The sequence below is a fragment of the Formica exsecta genome, unplaced genomic scaffold (assembly GCF_003651465.1).
Source record: "Formica exsecta isolate Colony F162 unplaced genomic scaffold, ASM365146v1 scaffold247, whole genome shotgun sequence".
In the NCBI taxonomy this organism is placed as follows: domain Eukaryota; kingdom Metazoa; phylum Arthropoda; class Insecta; order Hymenoptera; family Formicidae; genus Formica; species Formica exsecta.
The window spans coordinates 167,798-189,211 of record NW_021849743.1 but is presented as its reverse complement, the minus strand read 5'-3'; the positions used below and the strand labels follow the sequence as shown (position 1 = coordinate 189,211).

The following is a 21,414-nucleotide window of genomic DNA, read 5'->3' as shown; positions in this document are numbered from 1 at the left end:
GCCGCGGTATCGTTAGAGCAACAATAGACCAACAAATGTGGATGTTGGATATATCTATCTCTTCCCTTTGTAGAGAAACTCCATTACTCATGCTCGGCGTGCTAATGACTTTTCAACGAAATATACTGGCACGACGTTGCTCGATATTTTTAACTTGATATATAAGCCATGGCTTCACTACTCGCTATATTTTTGTAACAAAAATTTTGAATTGTTGGCTGTTGCCGATTTTGATAATAAAGTAAAACTTGAAAAAAAGGGGGAGGTTTAAAAATAAAATTAATTAAATTATAATACACTGAAATATTTTTCTCGATAATAAATTTAACAATTGTTATATTATCGTAAATAATGAAATTTTTATTTCTCTAATATATTTAAAATAATTTAGATTATATATAAAATTTTGTTAAGACACTACGCTGATGACTATCATAAATATTTTAAGATTAATATCGGAATACCGCGTGTTTTTCTTTTTCTAATATACGAATTAGAAAGCATATAAAATTGAATTTTGTATAACTTTAATAAAATAAAATAAAACAGAAACAAAAGTAAAGAAGAAAGTTGCATATACATATTTGCATGCAAAATTTATATATTCAAGAAAGTAAAGTATTTTTCAATTGCGTTTCTAGATTCGGAAGAATCAAATTTAGAAAGTTAGCGGACTTTTAAATTCGTCGAGAAATAATGAGAGATGAACTTTGCGTGCGGCGATATCCTCGATTTAGATTCGACATTGGCGATTCCGGCGGGCCAAGGCGATAGTGGTCGTCATCGTCAATGTCTAAATGAGTTTGCATTTAAACTGTCGTACAGCCAAAGTGCATTGCTGTTGGGACGAGTTTATTGCTGTCAATTCTTCGCTCTATCTACAGTCCGACCCCTGGACCGACTTTTAATAAAATTCGCGTTGGATATCTAACGAGACGAATTATGCCGAAATTATACGCATCTCGCAATTATCTTGCAGGCGAAATTTAAAATACGACGCGATTTGATTGGCAGGATATTGATTTATATTTTATATTTTATCTAGCAAATTTAATTGTATTAAAATTTCAATTTTATTACAACGTATCCGGCGATACAGAATCTCTTGTTTCTTAAGTTATTTTAGTAATTCTGTATAAAAACTGATAAAATTTTTAAATTTTAATGTTAATTTAAATTGTTCATGTTTTATTATATTATAATATTCAGAAAAATATATCAAAAAGGGAAAAAAATACTAATCTTAACATCGCATCACATTATCCTAAAAAAATTCATTAGCGTTCATACAGAATTACGAAAATAGTTTTTACAAATTTATTATTGCCACGTTTATATATATAAAATTCATAATAATCGGAACGATTTGGTGTCGGGCAACGTTAACGGTTTCTCATACCGTCTATGCAACAACTGATAATTATGACAGCAATCAACAACATTGCACGACCCGCACGTATACAGACGAACATTCTGCCAAGCGTCATGCTTTTGCAATTAAACACATGAAAGAGTCGTATATTCTCCGCTTTTCCGTGTCGCTTTGCGATTGAATGCATCGGCATTTTTTTTTTTTCTTCTGTAGAATTTTTCACACACCGCGCGAGCGTATCGCGTATCTGTATCCCATATCCCAGGCATATCGATTATTATTGCCATTTAGCGAAAGGCGGGCGAATACTGTAAAACACACACGTATCGACAGATTCCCGATCGTGCAATATGGCCGTTTCCTCTTCCGCGTGCTGCCAATAAATTAACGTTATTTGTGGACAGTCGCAATTCCTCCCTCTTTTCTCCCCTGCGCTGAAAACCGCTCGACATGTAGGTTACATGGGTACGTTGTACGTGAAATGTACGGAGAAGCATGTTATATTATACCGAGTGCTTTTTTTTCCTTCTTTTTTATGATTATTGCGATGCACCGCTAGGCATAAAGAGGTAAAGATAAAGAGGTAGCGTTAGTGGGAACGTGAAACCTGCTCGATAATAAAAGATCAGCGCGAGTTTAATGATAACGCGGAAAACTGGCGCGATCAGCCGTTACTTTGGAGAAACGAAACTTGATGGAAAGTATCTTTTAGCGGAAATTGGCCTCGCCTAAAACTCTCGAGATTTATACCGCGCGGATCTTTGTTCGTGAATCGTATCGTCATCGTGTATTCGCGTGTTGGCGCGGACCGGAAGGAATGAATCCCAATCGCGATGCACTTGGAAATGAATTAGGTCAACCGCACAGGTTTTTCTATATGATTCCCCTTCTCCCTGCGGTTGCGATCACTGCGCGTGTTTGTTCTCCACTCTCACGAAATAGTATCGCTAAGGTTTCGCAGGCTTTGATATTAAGGTTAATCTGCTTGATCTAGTTTTCTCGCAGGTTTTGTACTAGGCATTCTCGATTCTCTCACGGGGTGGCACATTAGCTGAAAGTAAATATCCCGCACGCTGGAAAGCGGACTTTCTACGTTTTTAAATGCGAACGAGCGAGCGTAATAATCAGCTCATGCCTGATCGATGCATTTTATTCTTGATATGCGTTATTGAATAAAATTCTGATTTATTTTTATTTTAAAAATTCTTTTTTCTATTTAAATTTAAAATTTAGAATTTTTAATGTAGATTATATGGTTCTGACAATATCGATCGTCTTTCCAACGGAATCGAACTTTTACTTTGAGACGATTATCGTTCCGGTGTTTGCTTTTCGTTTCCGTTTTCTTTATAATCTTTCTTCTTGTAATATATTTTTGATATAATTTCCGATATATTATAATATAATTCTCTTGTAATAGAAAAAGAATTGTTTATTGCGTTCTCTTCATCGCTCGGCATTTTCGTACAATTAGTTTAATATTTTTAGAAGCGGTCATGAACCTAAGCTTACGTCTGCTACTGCTTCTTGATATCGTTATAAAGATAAATCAAATGGCGTTTACAGACTTGAATCAATGTTATCGCAAAGGCATTAAAAATGTATTAGATAACCTCTGTCTTTCTTTTCATTATAGAAACAACGTTTTATCATGATATATTACGCTTTGAATTAATGTATTCGTTTTGATTAAATGTTATGAAATGTTTGTGACTCCACAAACAGCGTGATCAGGTCATTCGCTCTTCATCAAAAGCCATTTTATAGACATTTGGCACCAGGGAAACATATATACAGGGTGTTTTAGAATTAAACGTTCTAATTAAAACTATATGATGAATTTAGGACCTCAAAATAAGTAAGAATGTTTCTCTAGGGAATATGCTCGCAAACGCCTTGTTAGAGAAGAAGAATTTTATCACTTATTTTGGGATCCTAAATTTATATTGTAAATTAGGATACGTTTTTTTAAATCCTAAAACATCCTATATATATAATGACGTCAGACTGGCGTAAATGAGCAGAATATGGGATCATCTCTATTAAAAAGTTCCTCTATTTCCGGGACCCGCATTATTATCTCGATAAAACGCAACACTCGTGCGATTTATCAAAGAATAATGTTTCCGTCTGACGTATCATAGTACTCTGCAAACTTTTACTTATTTTATTTAAAAGATTAAACTTTTGTCTAATTTGTATGGCAGCTTATATCTGAAATCTATAGTGCCTATCTTTGTTAGCGTTTTTTTGATTTTTTAGGATACGCAGGTAAAATCAGCATTAAATTACATTAAATTACTGTTAAAATTAAAATTGATCTACGCGCACACAAAAAATTGCATCATGTAGCTATCGATTGTAATGTACACAGTTAAACTTTTGATATCACTAACAATATACAAACATTAATTCTCCCTACTGATGCCAGGGTTAAGATCGGTGGGAAGGATGTGTCGCGCTTGTGATTCGGGCTATGACATCCGGCTGAAGCAGAAACATTTTGCCGTAATAACCTCCGCTTTAGCCGCGCGGTATCACGTCGTTCCATAGGCACCGCAGGTCAATAATCGCTGTAGAAAGAGAACCCGTTCGTCAATCTCGCTATTAATACCGTTTCGTACGGGTAGGCTTTGAAGGAGAATACGCCATTTATTGGTAATTATTGTATTATTAATAAAAAATTCTTTTATGACGTTTTATACGAATAATTAACGAAAAAATCTTAACCGGCCAGTTTGACAGTATTTATTTGCGCAAAGCTGTTATTTATTTCTAATATCTAAGACATTCTTTATGCGTGCTCATAATATGTAAAATGCAATTATATCGTAACGCATTTTTTTTTAAATTTTTCCCATCGCCATTGTATCGCGATGATGACGATGATTCGAAGGCGAAAACTCGAAGCGAATAATTTACGGGCTTTATTGGTGGATATTAAAGAGGAAGCGAAAGAGAAGGACAGAGAATTGCAGTGCAACGAACTGTCATTCTTGCCTGCTACGGGACAGCCTCGGCGCGCTGCACTTATCGTACGATATCAAAAGGCATTAACAGGCGTGTGTGCACAGCTGATAAACGAGTAAATTACAACTGTACTCTCGTTGGATTGCAACGGTGCATTTTGCCGTTGAATCCATCGATCTTAACTGCATCGAATGCAATATGGCGCGTTAATCAAAGAAATGAATGTAACAACCGAGTGTTTAGCAAGTCATGAATTTAAATCGCTCTTTTAGAAATGAAAATATTTAATATCAAAAGCTTAACATTATCACACATGATAAATTTCCCTTACAGTTTTCTTCATAAAAAAAAAAAAAATTCCAAATTTACAATGATAATGATAATGATAATGATACTAATAATAAAACTATATACAAGAATTGAAATTCTCTTGCAAATATAGTTGGGCGTGAGAACTAATTAGAGTACACACAGAGGAATTTTTTTTTTATAAGTCTTTAGGCGAGAGACATGATTCGTAAGAGAAACACGATTCGGACATGTCAGTTATCGTTACCCGTTTGATTCGCGCCAATTGTATAGCGTACAATGATACAAAGCGCGAAAGAAGATACGAAGCCAGACTGAACATGACGCAAATCCAACGTCCATGTCGCGTGAGGTTTCATCGGGATCGCGTTATGTGTCGGATTAATTAAACGTCTGCTCTTAGTCCCTTCGGTTTTAATTTCTGGCTGCGTTAGTAATATCGTTTCTATTTGGTCCGTGATCTTGTTACATCATGATTTGTGGATTATAGTGTACCTACTGAAATGCGTGCGTACATAATCGTTTCTTTGCGTGAGCGTATTACATTCTCGTATAAGACGATCGTTTATAAAATAGCGAAGAGGACACGACGAAGGTCTAAAAACGTAAACTTGGATTTTCAAAGATGTTAATACTCTATCTAGTTATCTATTGCTATTATCTTGATAGCATAAGATAATTTATTTATTAATTTAGATGAAAAAATAAATCCAGTTCAATTGTTTAGAAAAAAAAAATATTTTTTAATATAGGAAGAGAAAGAGAAATTTTATTATCATAAAATTTAATTTTATTAACTAAAATTAAGAATCTAAAAAGAGATAACGGTATTTTTATTAATAAAAATTATGCACATATATTGTATATATATATATATATATTCATTTTTGTTTGTCAAATTAAATTCGAGTCTATTTAATAGCAATGATGTTTTAATTTCTTTCGCGCGAGCGAGTATGATAATATATTATGTCAAGATATTTAATCGCCTGGCATTTAATTACCTACTTCACACAATTTATACATACATATAATAATCGCTCTAGAGTTAAATTTGCACAAGTGAATAACAAACATTCGAATTAATAACCGTTGTAATCGACGAATTAATTACATAATATAATCGCTCATTTAAAAATAAGCAGAAGTTACTTAATCAGAGATATAAATTTTTTTTCAATACGCAATCGCGCGCGTCTTTAGAAGCGTCCGGGTAAATGGTCAATTGAGTTTTATCGATTACGGACGCTTTTTATCGCGATACACGTCGAACTTGGATCAGCATTTCTTTTTGCCGTTGAAGCGGAAGATTATCAGCCTCCGCGCGCGCAGATGTTGCGGCGCTGCAGCTCGGCGGCGGCGGCGGCGGCGGCAGCGGCGGCGGCGGCGGTATTATCGTCGTTGCCTCTCGTCGCAGATAACCCATTGTATAGATAACGAGTGCCACGCGATAATTTTTCTCATGTTGTATTTCTTCCATCGAGGGAAATAAATGCGGCTCCTCGACTCCAGTCGTTCTCGGGAAGGTCGCGAAGTGATGGTGCGTTTTAGTGACAGTGTAAACGCATCCGGAAAACAAAAAGGCAGACAGAGAGAAAAAGAAAAAGAGAGAAAAGGAGAGATCCGAGCAGACTTAATATTTCGTGAATAGGTAATACATTTGTGGATTCCCAGAAGGCTATTGTTAGATGATTTCAAGTAAAAAAAGCACTAATCACTATTGAATTTCGCATTTTTCTTTTCCGTAAGTGTTGATTAATTCTAATTATAGCTAGTTTATAGCTATATTCTTTATTTTTGTCTGCCCTATCTTCTGAGAAGGATATTAAATCAGTTAGCTCCCAGTTAACTTTAATTGGTCTTTATAGAAACAGTTCTCAGACAACGCAGGTTTTTTATGTTTTCCCTAATCTATATATTAAATTTTTCGAATATATTACAATATAAAACTACAATCTATAACATGGAACATTACTTAAAATTATACATAAATTACGTAAATTTCAACAGGTTGTGCGTAATAAATCACTCTTCAATGATAACAAATTTAAAAAATATGATAAAACAATTAAAAATAGCCATACATAAAGAAAATTGTAATTTTTAATAATTTATTATATTTTAGTGTCGTGAATTTCTAAAATGTTGAATGTTAATTAGAGTGTATATATATATATATTTTTGTCATAATTTGTCAAAGATGCTCTAAAAATTTCCATTTAAAGCAAATGATCATTATCTATTACTATATTTTCGAATTCTGCCGAGAGCGAAATAATGACTTTTAAAATAGAATGCATATCTAATCACGCGACGTGTTTATTAACATATGTTTGGTGCAAATAGCGTGTGTACAAGGCATATTATTTGAAATGGGACGAGACTAACAATAAGTAGAATTCATTGTTTCTTAAGTTGCTAAATGTGTTTTATAAAATATTCAAATTAAGTTACATCGCGCAACACTCGCGCGTTTCTCCGATCACATAATATGACATTTCACAAATATCCGCAAAAAGAGTTATATATCATTGATGCGCACAAATAAAACTTGAGATATTGCTATAGGTTCCTTTTTTATCAATTAATAAAAATTATTTTATCGTTTTGCCAAATATTATTCATTTTTGTTTTGTCTACGCACACACATCACAAATTTATAAAGAAAGAGTATCCATTATTTTAATGATTACCCAAGATTAATTCCTATTTAGATACGACGGAAAAAAAATTGAATATATTATTTTTTAGGAGAGATAAGAAAATATATAAAATTTTTATATTTATCCCTATTTGGTCTAAAATATAATATTTTAGCCGGCAATTTTTCGAAAAATAATCAATGAATAAACTTTGCAGTAATTTCTTATCAATAATACAGTTTTAAAGATATAAACAGATATTTTTAAAAAATACCCTTACTTATCTTATTCCATTTTAATTTACGATCATCAGATTAAGCAATAAACAACATTGAATATCGGCTCTATTATATCATGTTTGTCTTTTAGATAGGATCAGAAAACTCGCTCGCATATGTCAGAGAGTTAAAGTAAGACGGATAACTATCGGAGAATATATTCTCGAGGAAAATCGCGTCTCATGCAATATATGCAATTTGCCGACAATGTTGCGAGCGAAAAATCAGTCAAATAAAATTGACGCGCCGTTACAGGCATGCCTATGAGAAAAGGTAAAATGCAATAATCCCGTAAACTGCCATATTTATTATGCTTCTTAACTCGCGCTTTCAAAATTACATAATCGTAAGTGCGATAAAAAATTCTCCAACGACGCACATATTGATTTAGCGTGAGACACGTGTCATTTACACACGTGTTGCAAGATATCGCTCCTACGACGGAAGTAGAAAAAGAAGTTGAGCCGGGGATTGTGCGAGGCTTGCAATAATTTAGTAATCGGATCTGCGACATTCGCATCAAGCTACTCGTGTGTCGCAATCGATTCGATACAAGCGAGATTTTATATTGTTATTGTAAGACGAATCATATATTGTATCATGAATATATCACGCTAAATGATAAATTGATAACTTATATTTATATATATATAGAAATATTATTTTTAAAGATACCAATTTAATATAAAGATATGTAAAAAAATTTTTAGTAGAAATTATTTTGTAAATAAGAAGTATTACGTTTTTTTTACAGATTTGGTTTCAGAAAATTTTATCATGATGCTCAGGATATAAACAAATTAACTTTTGTCACGTTCAATGAATAATACGTGGAAAAATGTATAAGAAAAAAAAAAATTCTTCTCTCTCTCTTTCTACAATAATATCGATTATTTTAGAAAGAAGAATATTCTCTCTTAACATACAAAATCTTTGCTTTTAAGGAAACGCAAAACGAATTCGATAATACAAAGCTGTACGAAAACATTCTATTATCGCCCTTAACAATATTTTAAACAGAACTTTTCTTTCCAATACCTAAATATGCGTCGACATAAAAAATGCCACGTACAATGTATACATTTGCAGAATAAAACGCTTTCTGAAATGACTGATCCTAAGATGAGCGAATTTGAAGCAAATAATTGCTTCGTATTAATTTTTATTGTTCATGCATGTGACATAAATAATATTAAATAGAAAGGCTATTCTCCTTTTTCTTTTACAATTTCTCTTTCCTTCTCTGCTATTTGCAAGATATAATTACTCATATGACGAAAATAGTGATACTTTCGCTGATATCAATAAAGTATCGGTCCCTGTTTCTCCCGCCCGCTTTACCCCCCCAGCCATTACCCCCCCACCGGCACGACTCATAAAGACGTGCAGGTGCGTAGAGAGCACGCACGTGAGGAGTCATATAGAAAGGCGGATAGATACATGTGTATAACGAGCGCGTTGCGTCGCGTCGCTCTGCGACATGGCCGCACTCTTTGCGAGTTACAGCGAAGATAGTATAGAGCGACGTATCGAGCGACGGCAGCGGGCAGCGGCGGCGTCGTGGAGGGACAGAGGGACCGCGGACAGACGCGGACCGCGCGCTGATCGGTGATTGCTTACATATGGGATACGTCGGATTAATTTATCATTATTTTACTTCTCTAAATCTGCCATGATTAAATAAATAATAAATACATATATAATATCGTTTATATTTATAATATATAATAAATTGTTTTATTACTTGTTAATGCAAAGAGCTATTAATTAATTAAGCATCTAAAATTGGTTCGGCAACAAGTAATCAATCGGATATCTAATTAATTAAAGGTTGGCTGGGTTACGACAATTTAAATTTAATGGTAGTATCCGGTTGAATTATTTATTATTATTAAATATCCTATAATTTATGTAACGCGCTCTTTTACATAATTATTAATAATTGCTTCGTATTAATTTTTATTGTTCATGCATGTGACATAAATAATATTAAATAGAAAGGCTATTCTCCTTTTTCTTTTACAATTTCTCTTTCCTTCTCTGCTATTTGCAAGATATAATTACTCATATGACGAAAATAGTGATACTTTCGCTGATATCAATAAAGTATCGGTCCCTGTTTCTCCCGCCCGCTTTACCCCCCCAGCCATTACCCCCCCACCGGCACGACTCATAAAGACGTGCAGGTGCGTAGAGAGCACGCACGTGAGGAGTCATATAGAAAGGCGGATAGATACATGTGTATAACGAGCGCGTTGCGTCGCGTCGCTCTGCGACATGGCCGCACTCTTTGCGAGTTACAGCGAAGATAGTATAGAGCGACGTATCGAGCGACGGCAGCGGGCAGCGGCGGCGTCGTGGAGGGACAGAGGGACCGCGGACAGACGCGGACCGCGCGCTCGCTGATCGGTGGTGGTGGTGGTGGTGGCGGTAGCGGCGGCGGCGGCGGCGGCGGCGGCGGTGGCAGCAGCGTCGTGGAGGGAGAAACGCGCGCGCTGATCGGTGGCGGCGGCAGTATCGGATAGAGACACGGTACGTTCGGGTTGTCGTCTCATATCTCGCGTCTTGTCGCGCCGCGTGTCGTGGTGTTCGCCCCCGGATTTCCGGTTTCGATCGAGAGAGATCGCGGGTATCATTCGAGTGGTGCGCGAATCCCGTCGCGTCGAATTATGTCAAGTATTGGAAAGATAATCGACGGAGAGAGAGGGAGCATTAACCCCTGATAACCTCGAGAGACAACGACTCTGCGCGCTCAATCGATCGATCGGCGATTTCGGGAAATTCCGCTGGTTTAAATCGAATCTGGTCTCTGTGGACGAATTTCTCGAGGCGTGGATCAAGTAAAATGTTGATGGTGATGGTATGGAAAGATTTAAATATCTTTGATTATACGTTGTATATATCGGGATGTAAGAGACAATTAGAGTAGATTGAGCGTGCTTCTTAAACTGGGACTGTGTTTTTCAGGGAGTGAGTTTCATAGACGGAATATATTTTTGTTATTAAGGCAACGAGTTGAACGCCTATGTTTAAATATAGAAATGGAACGATTTAAATATTCCTAGAAAGAGATGGTGTTCGCCGAAAAGGTTAGAAACCGAGAGACGATTTTGCGGATACCGTTCGATAAATTCACATGCGCATGCTTCGACACACACAGCGATGGAAAAGAGGATTTAATTTAAAATATTATTATCAGTCATATGCGTCGCTAAATCTCGATGTGAATCGAGCACGCGCTTCGCCACAGAGATTGCTGAAATATTATTTTCTTGATAAACATGACACTGTATGCGGAATGGTAGAGTAAAACATTTTATCAGGAAACAAATAATGAGAGAAATGATTTCATTTCCATCAACGGAAAGATAATATTCTTGTACGTTACTCGTGGAAAAAATAGCCAGTCTTTAAAAAAAATTTATATTATAATTATTTATTATTTTCTAATGAAATTGCTTCTGAAGGAGACTTTTCGATGACAGATTTCAAATATCCTTTAACGCTTATTTTATCAAGGGATTATGTGTGATCGACCAGAAAAAAAAAAAAAAAAGATGTACAACAAGGTATTGACACTACGTTTAATATCGGCTAATATATCTACGTCATAACGAAGGAGCCTGTTAACTTAGGAGTTGTCCTCGACCGGTATTGGATCGATTTCTAATCGCTGAAAGTACTCTTATTGTTAGTCAACGATATTCCGTTGAGCTTTGGTAAACGACTTTCGAGACGTGAGCGTATGCGAAAAAGAGAGAGATGGAAGAGAATCGATAAGTGCACGAAAGCTTTGTGCCTTGTTGTCGTTAGTATACGCAGTTTGCGACGAGTGCTTCGCCCTTTCCTGGTTGTTGGCCTGGCAACCGCGTGGCGATACCTTAAGTAAGGGCGCCGACGTAATACCCCGCACCCCTGACGACGGCGACGACGGTGACGACGTCGAAGACGCCGACAACGCCGCGCAGCATTGCGTTCTTTGCATCCGTTCCTCGTCCTCCAACGAGACAGTCGATTCAGAGTATTGCAGGAAAAAGTCGAAAAGTCAACTGATCGAAATCCTTGGAGGGAACCGGAGGAAAAATGAACAAGAGCGAAGGCGTCAATCTTGTTACTCTGGATTTTTGACTATCGTTACCCGAGTCTAACTGATGGATAAACTGGATCGGAAGTTTTCATCATAAATCATCGATCTAGATCTCCGATAAAAGTTGCAAGAATTCTATCGTCGAATATTTAAAGCGGTCAATCTGGATCTCCTCGATCTAGATCACCGGTGGTCATTCGTAAATCGCGCGAGAAGGAAAGTCGCGGATTACGACCAAAGTCGTAAATTTCGTTCATCTCTGGATCTCCACGTCGTCATTTTGTATATTCCACGGAACCAAAAGCACCAAAGTTGAAGATCAAAGTTGCTGATCTTAGAAATAATCAATTTGAGAAAAAGAAAGATAATCGCGACAGCAATCTGCGAGCAAGTTTCATTATCGCGAAAGAAGAGACAAAAGCCGGGAGAAATTCTCTTTCCGCAAGAGAGGAGAGAGAGAGAGAGAGAGACAATTCTGCGAATTTGAGGGATACCTTGAAAAAGTGGGTGAGCGAACGTGAGAAGTGCATGGGAGAGGTGCACGATCCTCTCAGAGAACCCATAATGCTTTGCTTCGTTCAGGGGTTCTATACAAAGGATGACTCGAAGGTGCGGAGAAACAAAAGGTAAATTAAATTAACATATACATAATATCGATTAATACCGAGTGTGTCTCGGGATCCCTCGAGGTTTTTTTTTTAAATGTCCGTTTCGCGCGAAATAATTAAAATTGTCGCTCGATTGCTTACATTATATATATATATGTTATTTATTAATGAAATATTTCTCAAGTATCATGCCGATATCGATACAATTTCGAATGAAGGAGACTGCGACATCAATTACAGATCAATTACCGAATTTCAAAAACTAATTGTTGCGATTTAATTAACCATTGAGAATTTTATACAAATTTTGTACACAAGCTTTTGGTGCAAAAGCTGCCGAAAATATCGAAGCGGAAAACGCGAAATAAGAAATTTAATTTCTTGTTTCCGCTCTCTAATTGATATGCAGAAAATGCAGATTTCGCAAATTCTCATATTAGTTCAAATTATGTTTTTTCCACGCGGGATACAGAAAAGAAATTTCGTCTTTTACGCGTTTTGGACTCGTGTCGCTGTGATAAATGAGGAAAACGTTGATATATGCGTTGATAGATGCCTCTCTGATATGTTATCTTTTCCTGTGCTAAATACGGATGCGAGGAAAAGATTTATCGAAGCAAGGTTGTACTAGTACCTTATCGCGCAAAAGTTAATATAGAATCAAGAGAGAGAGAGAGAGGGAGAATTTTTTTCTTTCGGCTAGCAGCGCATACACATTGTCCTATTTAGGTCACTGACGTCGCAAGCATCGCTAACAACTGGCATACGCTGTATACGAAGAGATGAGAGAGGAGAGACCAACGATGTGACGAGAGATCGACCGCGATTCCGGCCACGCGTTTCTCCCTCCCTTTCTCTCTCCCTTTCTCTCTCTCTCTCTCTCTCTCTCTCTCTCTCTCTCTCTTTCTCTCACACACACATTTTCTACGTCTTTTGACTATGATATATATTAGGATTCTGTGAGATGTACGGCCGAATATTACTCTACGAAGGTGTATGCCGATTTGCGTAATAGGATTTCGCTCGATGAGAAATTATTCCTTCGTCGTTGCTCGGAAAAATTCGAAGGAGAGAGAGAGAGAGAGAGAGAGATAGATAGAAGGCTTCAATATTAAGACGTTAATTAAAATAGTAATGTTGATATTAAACATGTATATATTTAAAATCAAGCGAACTTTAATCTCCTAGGATTATAATTTAATTTTTAATATCAAAATTTCAAAAATATTGATCAAGCCAGAGTTAGAAAATATTTTATCAAAGTTCAGGTTTCTCTCTTCTGTGATTTATCATTATAATTTCAATGTAAAAATTTCTTTTTTCTTAAATTCGTAAACGCATTAATATTTTTGACTCATCTGCATTTATCAATTATAATTTTTTTTTTTTTTTTTTTTTTTTTTTTTTGTTTGTTAATTATATAATTTATTAAGCATTGAATCGTATCGGTTTTTTCTATAACATCCTTATCGTTTTCTGTAGCATTTAAATACAACAACATCTCTCGTTATGAATATTTGTTTTTCTTTGAGAGGGGACACGTGCGACTTTCTCTCCTTTCACCTTTCTTTCTTTTTTTTTTTTTAAATATTCTAATTCAATTTGCGCAAAGATTGCCGTAATTCCCATAATCGTGAGTTTTTGATCCGCGCGGGTCATCATACGCGATGCTGCGGGCGGGCGGCGCGCGGGTTCCTAGGGTTAATCAGCATCGGCGGTCTCGGGTCTCGGAGCACACGTAGAGAAAGAGGAAGAGTACCGCTAAGTTCTCTCTTCTCTCAGCTCGTAGAACGACGACCTCGCGTGGCTCGCTCGTTCGCGAGCGCGGTAGCAGCAGCTAACAGCTAGCAGCTGCCATCGCCGGTCGCCGATCGCTGGTTCGCCGTCGTCGGCTCGTTTTCACAACGCGTTCACGTTCACGTGGCTCGCTCTGTTATTCCGCCGGCCTCGTCTCATATACCGCGATCGCCGTAACTTTTGCGCTCTACATCGCTTCATTCACGATTCACGACGCGCGTCGGCGGACCACCGCGGCCGCTCGAATCTTAATGTTAATGTAAGAACGTCGTCGAGCAAAATCATAGAAATACGTTGAAATCGCAAAGTTACTTTTTTTCGTTTATGTATTTTATTTAGGGAAATAAAGATTTTTTTGTACTGCGAAAGATTTTAAATATTTATAAAAATTGAATTTTCGTAGGAGAATACTACCGGCGAAATTTTTGTAAAGATTTGTTTTTATCTAATATTTTATTCATTTGAAAGGATCATGTTGGAAAATTTATATTTTGGTACTAATAACTTTTGCCTTTAAAAAAAGCTTCCGATAGAATAATAACAAACATGTAAGCAGCTAGAATATCATGGAACGATTAAAAAGTTTTATTGTAGAAATATAAACTTTGGACTTGACATGTAAATTTAAATTTAATACAAACTTGATGCGAAAGTTACGTTAAGTGGAAAGCAATTTGAAAGTTTAAGTGATTATGAGTTAGCTTTTTTTTAACTAACAAGCTGCGACAACTTAATTCTGAGATTTTTATCGTTTATGTATAACTTTATCATTGTCGGAGACGAGAATTAATTTAGTTTTGCCAATATTCTAATACAATACATAGCCGCAAAACCGAATCAATAAAATTAAATATGACGACTCGGGTCAATTTCTCTTTCTTTCTGGCAGCGATATTACGCAATAATCGCGCGGCATTGGGAGAAATCATATTCAATCTGACCTAATAACGCCAAGTCGGTGATGTAGGCATATTTGCATTCCTGATTTAATAATTGACTTATCGTTGAACGAATATTTTTATACGGCAATGATTAAAATTGAAACTTGGGATCGTTGTGCCATTGAGAGAAAGGATCTTATGGAAAATTTATTTTTAATTGGAAATACATATAACATAAAATCTGCGAAGCATGTGCTAAAATTATAGTAATATATACAATTAGTTTTGTATAACAAAGATATAACAAGAGAGAGAATTTTAAATTATATTTGTTTCTATACATACAGAAATTTATTGATACAAAAAATAATGTATATATAATAACACAATAGATTTTTAAGTAGAAATCTCCGAGAGTAAAGTAAAATTTTTTGTGTGGAATTTTTTATTCACCTTTGACAACGCACTATCGGCACATGCGCCTGCTATTTCCTATAATCGGGTGGTGACAGAGATATCACAGAAAATATTCAAGGCTACGATAAAATGGTGCCACGTGTTATGGGAATAAAAATGTCATATGTAAATCCATACTCATAAAGCACAATTTTAGCAACTATATTATATTCTCTTTATATTGAAACTACGAGATAAATGATGTATAATATTTAACGCTCGCGCATTTGATAAATTTTATCAACAGATTCTTTGACAAGTTTGAGCTGGATATTAGTGGATAAACTAGATTTTATATATACGTATATAATAGAAATTCTTCTAACAAAAATTCTTCAAAATTTCAAATCATAGAAAATCTTTTTAAAGATGGATTTCACACACACAGAGATAAATAAATAGGAAAGGCATATTTATAATGACGTATTTAACAATCTCGATTTGACGTACTTTGCTTTTCTCACAAGGCCACCTATCAGACGGAATGTTGGTCCAGCTGACAATCTAATCTGCAGCCGACAGGTTTAATGCGTTCTCTGTATCATCCATCGCAAAAACTTTCTGCGATAATCTTGACTGCGCCATGACCTCTTTTCTTTAAAGCACTTCTCTGCCGAATGCCATGATTTCTCACGATCAACCTATGTTTATTTTTCCTCGTTTGACAAGTTCGTCGAGAGTTCTGCCAAGATTCTACGCACATGTTCGAGGACAATCGTGATTTTACTGGCATTTTAAGGTTTACTAAAAGAAAAATATTCAAAATGCCAATCGTGATGTCGATATTATCGAAAGTTATCGAAAATTAAAATATGTGTTTTTTTTTATTTCGTATCTACATTATTCTAAAAAGTAATTTAAACTAATAAAGGCGCAATAATCTTTTTGAGAAATTTTTAATAATAATATATTCTTTAATAATTTAATTATTGTTTTGAAATTTCTTCATGTGAAAATTTCTAAATATAATTTTATTTCTCAATTTTGGTGTAATTTGCGACGTGAAATAATTAATATCGTCTTGAGTTGCTTGGTACGATGCATTTAAGAGTTGGTCTAATGAGAGCTAATTGGGACAGGACGCGATGAAACGAATAGTGCAAGGTAATGAAAAAAAAAGATGACATTGAGAGGGGATGAGCACGTGTGAGAACACTCGTTGTTTAAAATTTCAAGTTGGAATATCGAACGGTTTATAGAGGTCGAGTACAAGCGCGCGCGTACACGTGTAACTGTCATATTATATACTTATACATACAAAACAAGGTGTTCTCAATTATATAACGAAATATATTTTAGGGATTAATTACCAATATTTTATAAAATATTGATAAGATATAAAATGACATCATAAAATAATAAATGTAATCGCGCCTCTGGCATTATATTATAATAATATCAAAACGTTAAAATATTTCCTATACGTAAAGAATTTTTACATTTTTTACATCTAATTCAACGAGACAAAAATTGTAACTTGCCTGTTTGGGGGCTAACGAAAGACAATCTTTAAGGGGTACAGTTTTTGAAATTGTTTATAACATTTTGCGTGGGACTGATTAATACATGTAATAAGCTACAATATCATAGGCGCAATACATTTTAAGAATTTTTCAATACATTACAACTTGCTTTCCGAGATTTTACATGCTTTATTGGAAAAAAGCGTATCGCGGTGAAACCTGAAGCCGCGATATATTTTGCACTAAACATCAAATAGCAGATTATAATCCGATCGCAAGTTTAAACCGCTCCGTTTGTATCACCGACATTTTTTAATTCAACCTTCTTTTCTTTCTTCTTCTCTCATTATTTTTTATTTTCATTGTTTAGATTTATTGATACTGCAAGATCGGAAAGAGCTCTCGTTACAGAGAGAAGCTAAATTTTTATTATATATATATAATCTAACTCTTGATTTTTTTTAAATATTTGAAGCGCCATGAAAGAGCTATAAATCGCGTACTACAAAATGCATTATAAAATATTAAAAATATGAAAAGATCAAATATAATTATATTACTTTATATTATTTAATACCATTATAATATTATATTATAAAAATCGCGATTTCTTTATCATTAATTACTATTAATCATATCGATAAACTAAATTGAAATCTGAATTATGCGAAATTTGATGTATCTCATTGTTAGTCCCTAATTACGAAAATGATGGAAAATTCCTTTCGCGAAGATTGAATCATTCGCGTGTTATCAGGATATTTGCTCCTCGCAACGATATAGAGGAGCGGGTCTTTTAATCTATTTTTGAAAGCCAATCAATTTCTTACATTCATAAATAATGTAATTACATTTATACGAGAACATTATAGGAGTGCAAGTATATACCTGCGATCGCACATATATATATCTAGCGTTTCTTACACAAATAGAAAGACGTACGCGAGATTAAATTCGATACTTGGTCAAATATTCAAGGATCGATCAATAAGTAATTTTTCCTTACGTACTGACTCGCTATGCTTCTTTGAAAAAAACATTTGATCGGTATACACATACATTTTATTAATAGGAAGGTTTTTCACAACATGTATACTGTATCGTGTACTTTGCGTGTACCGTAAACACTAAAGTTCTATGATATGTTTGTGCAAATGCGTTACAATGGCAATTTGTATTTCGAGTCTATATATATATATATATTAGCATCTGTCGTGCACGCGATATTAGCGTTTACGTAAATCGAATTATGATATACCGTAAGAAGCCACGTTGAGTGGATTTTACGGATTCATCGGAACAGACATAAGTAAACATTCGCGTGTTTGTCGTAATTTAAGTCCGAGATGGTTCAAGTTGTGATGTGATAGTTTTTCAGTTTCCTCATTACGAGATATGCGACTTAAGAGATATTAGGACAAATCGAAACATGTAATTATTTCTCCCAACAATTTCCTAAGTGAAATTCGATTGCTCACTCCTATATATTTTATCTCGTCGCTTTTACATGCAATAACGAGTATTCATTAATTGTTATTAAGTTTCGATTAAAGAGGATAGTTAATGAAATATGAAAAAATTAGTGTATGCTTATTCTTCGATGGATCGTGTTTTATTGAATATTGAAATATTGTTAAGCTAAAATTATCGTTTCATTCTTATCTAATATTAAAAGAAAAAATGCATGAAAATTTTATTGGCAGAAAATATTTTTCAGCTAACATATTTTCTTAATATCGAGTATTTAAGTCAGAACTTTTATTATACTGGAATATCTGATTTATACCGGATTATACCGGAATATCTAATAGCGATGATAGTTTAAAAGTTGCGCCAATATCGTAAAATATGTTCATTTGGGAGTTTTATTTCTTTCGAAGTTTTCTAAGACGGATAAGTTTGAAATAATTTTTTAAAAATTAAAGATGAAAGAACGAAAAATATAATTTTAATTTTAACTTAATAATGTTTAAACATACCGTTATTTTAGCGTATATATTTTTAAATGTACTGTATGTAGCGTTATAAGCGTGCTTTTTATTCGAGTTTTTGCTAAGAAAAAGTCTACATCTCAGATTCAACAATATATGTGTTTTTTTTAGCGTTTTTTTTTAATGGCACATGAGTTTTTTACGAAGGTTTATTAATCTATTGTTCGAGCGTATCTTCGCTCGACATGGACCTTTTGGTAATTTCGTAGCAAAAATTCCTTGACTTGCTGATGCAAATTATCCAGTGAGAATATCCCGTGACATGTCGCGGAATTTTTTTCGGCGTGTTTCTTTATTCTTGCCTCGAGGAAAAGACTTTAACACCGCGAGCACGCGCATAATCGGCCGACTGTTGCTTCCATAATGTCTGAACGTAATGTTGAACGCGATGATCCTATTTATCTGTATACGGAATCACCGACAGCTTGAACATGTATAAATGCATAAAATAAATAAAACATCTAGAACTTTTACGTGATATTTTATGCTTTTTTCTAGTTTCGAAAAAAAAAATAGAGATAGACAGTTAAAATTAGATTAGATTCAAACTTTGCAGTAAAACTGAACGATCGATAATGAGATGAATGAGAAAATAGCAACAGAGTTTCTCTTTCTAAATTCCATACCAAATTTTTTTTTGTAGGATTTTTTATTTCTTTAGCTAGGATTTTGTTAATTTTATTTGCATTGGAATATGAATTAAAATATAAAGTTTGTCAAATTAGAAAGAGAAATTATTGATGAGAGATTTAAAATTTTACGACAAATTTTACGCTAAATTTAATTGAATATTTTTACGATAAAAGTTTATATTTTGAGATATAAGATATAATATGATATTTATAATCTACTTCAATATATGTGAATAATATATATATATATATACATCTCTTTTAAAATGTAGATTTTAATCTAATTATAAGAGATTTATAAGAGAAATATATAAAATATAGATTTATGTATATCACATAACAAAGTTATACATTGACCAGGTTATTGTACAAGATACTTTTTATTAATTGTTAAGTAATCTTGATATCTTCTGATCACCAGCGATGATCAGACAATTTTTCGAAACGCTAAGGGTAAGAATATAAACACGTGTATGTATAATACATGTGTGTATATTCCTTTCGTGCATATGGAATGAAGGGAGGTTACATATGTTGTTTTTTTTTAGAGTTCCCGACAATGACTAATCACCCAGCATCATGCGATCGTATTTATTACATCGACTGGGTTTTTTTTTTAAGCAGACTGTATGAGAAAAACATACATGCATAAACGTTGCACGAAGAAATAAACATTATATAACAATTTTAATTCTTTAATCAACAAAGAAAGCGTAAAATTTCGGAAATTTTAAATACTATAATAATATCTATAATGTTATAGTTGTTTCTTTTTTTAGAAAGATAAATACAAAAATATAATTATACATAAATATTCTTCTCTGTTCTTCTAAATATACACATGCATACGATTAATTATTCGATTGTCATTGCTGGCATCATATTCATCAACGTAATGATGTATTCATGCAAGATAGATTGATCGATTATCGGCCCATGGTGCTTTTGGATTTATTATCCGAATTAAATGTAAATAGCGCTGTCATTCGAAATCGAGTGTTTTTTTAAAGGAAAGTCGTCATTCACGTGTATTTTACGATGACACGCGTACGGATGAATTTCTGCTAAATGTCATTGAAAGACAAGTATCATAAATGTGAAAAGTTCTATGCAATTACAAATGTACACATATGTCTGTTTTGTTAAATGGAACAATATTTATATTTATGAATGTTTTTGCAAATTTTTAGAAGCGTCATTATTCGGTGTTTTTTTAAGGTATAAAATAATTTTTGAATATTTTTTTAAGATTAAGATATTTTAAAATAGCTTTCGTTTTTTACTATATTCTTTTTTAATTTGTTTTTATTCGTTTATATATTTTTTTTTTTAATTGTTTCCCATACCTAAAATTGCGTTTTGAGAAAGATACCTTCTATATAGATATATATTTTCGTAAAAGAGAAACGGGGCGCTGAAACTCGCCACGATGGAATCTCCAAGAAATGGACAAACGGCTCGATGCCACCGAAATCCATAAATAAACAAACACATTCGCCGCCAAGAAAATGCACAAGACGGTATCTGCATACTTGTGTATTCGTGTGATCGCTCGTTTGAAATGAAGGATTTCTCTTCATCTCGTTACCTCAACACATCGTGTTTGACCGTTTGTCACACTCCGCTCAAGATTATTTCGAAGATTGAGCGAAAAGATGTATCGATATCTACTTTAATCATATTTAGAGAATAAGTCCAATGTGCCATTTCTATTATTGTCGATAATAATGAGATCTCCAACATGAATCTGATATTAATTGAATTATTGATCTGACCATTATCAATTATCGATACATCATGTGTTACGTGAATATAGACTTTTATATTATTAAGATAAAAATCGTATAGATCTATGTATAGGCTAAAGTTTTATAATTTAAATGCTTGTTTTATATTTTTCAATAATGTTTAACAGAGAGAGAGAGATC

General features: G+C 34.2%; 1 protein-coding gene and 1 long non-coding RNA gene across 4 annotated transcripts in view; both read left to right on the top strand.

The window, feature by feature from the left end:
- The window catches only part of LOC115236302, a 47,804-nt gene that overhangs the window by 14,737 nt on the left and 11,653 nt on the right, over positions 1–21,414 (top strand). The window lies entirely within an intron of this gene.
- LOC115236306 lies at positions 6,309–8,690 on the top strand. The gene is made up of 2 exons (XR_003884162.1): positions 6,309–7,844; positions 8,326–8,690. It is a non-coding gene; the product is annotated as an uncharacterized LOC115236306 (long non-coding RNA).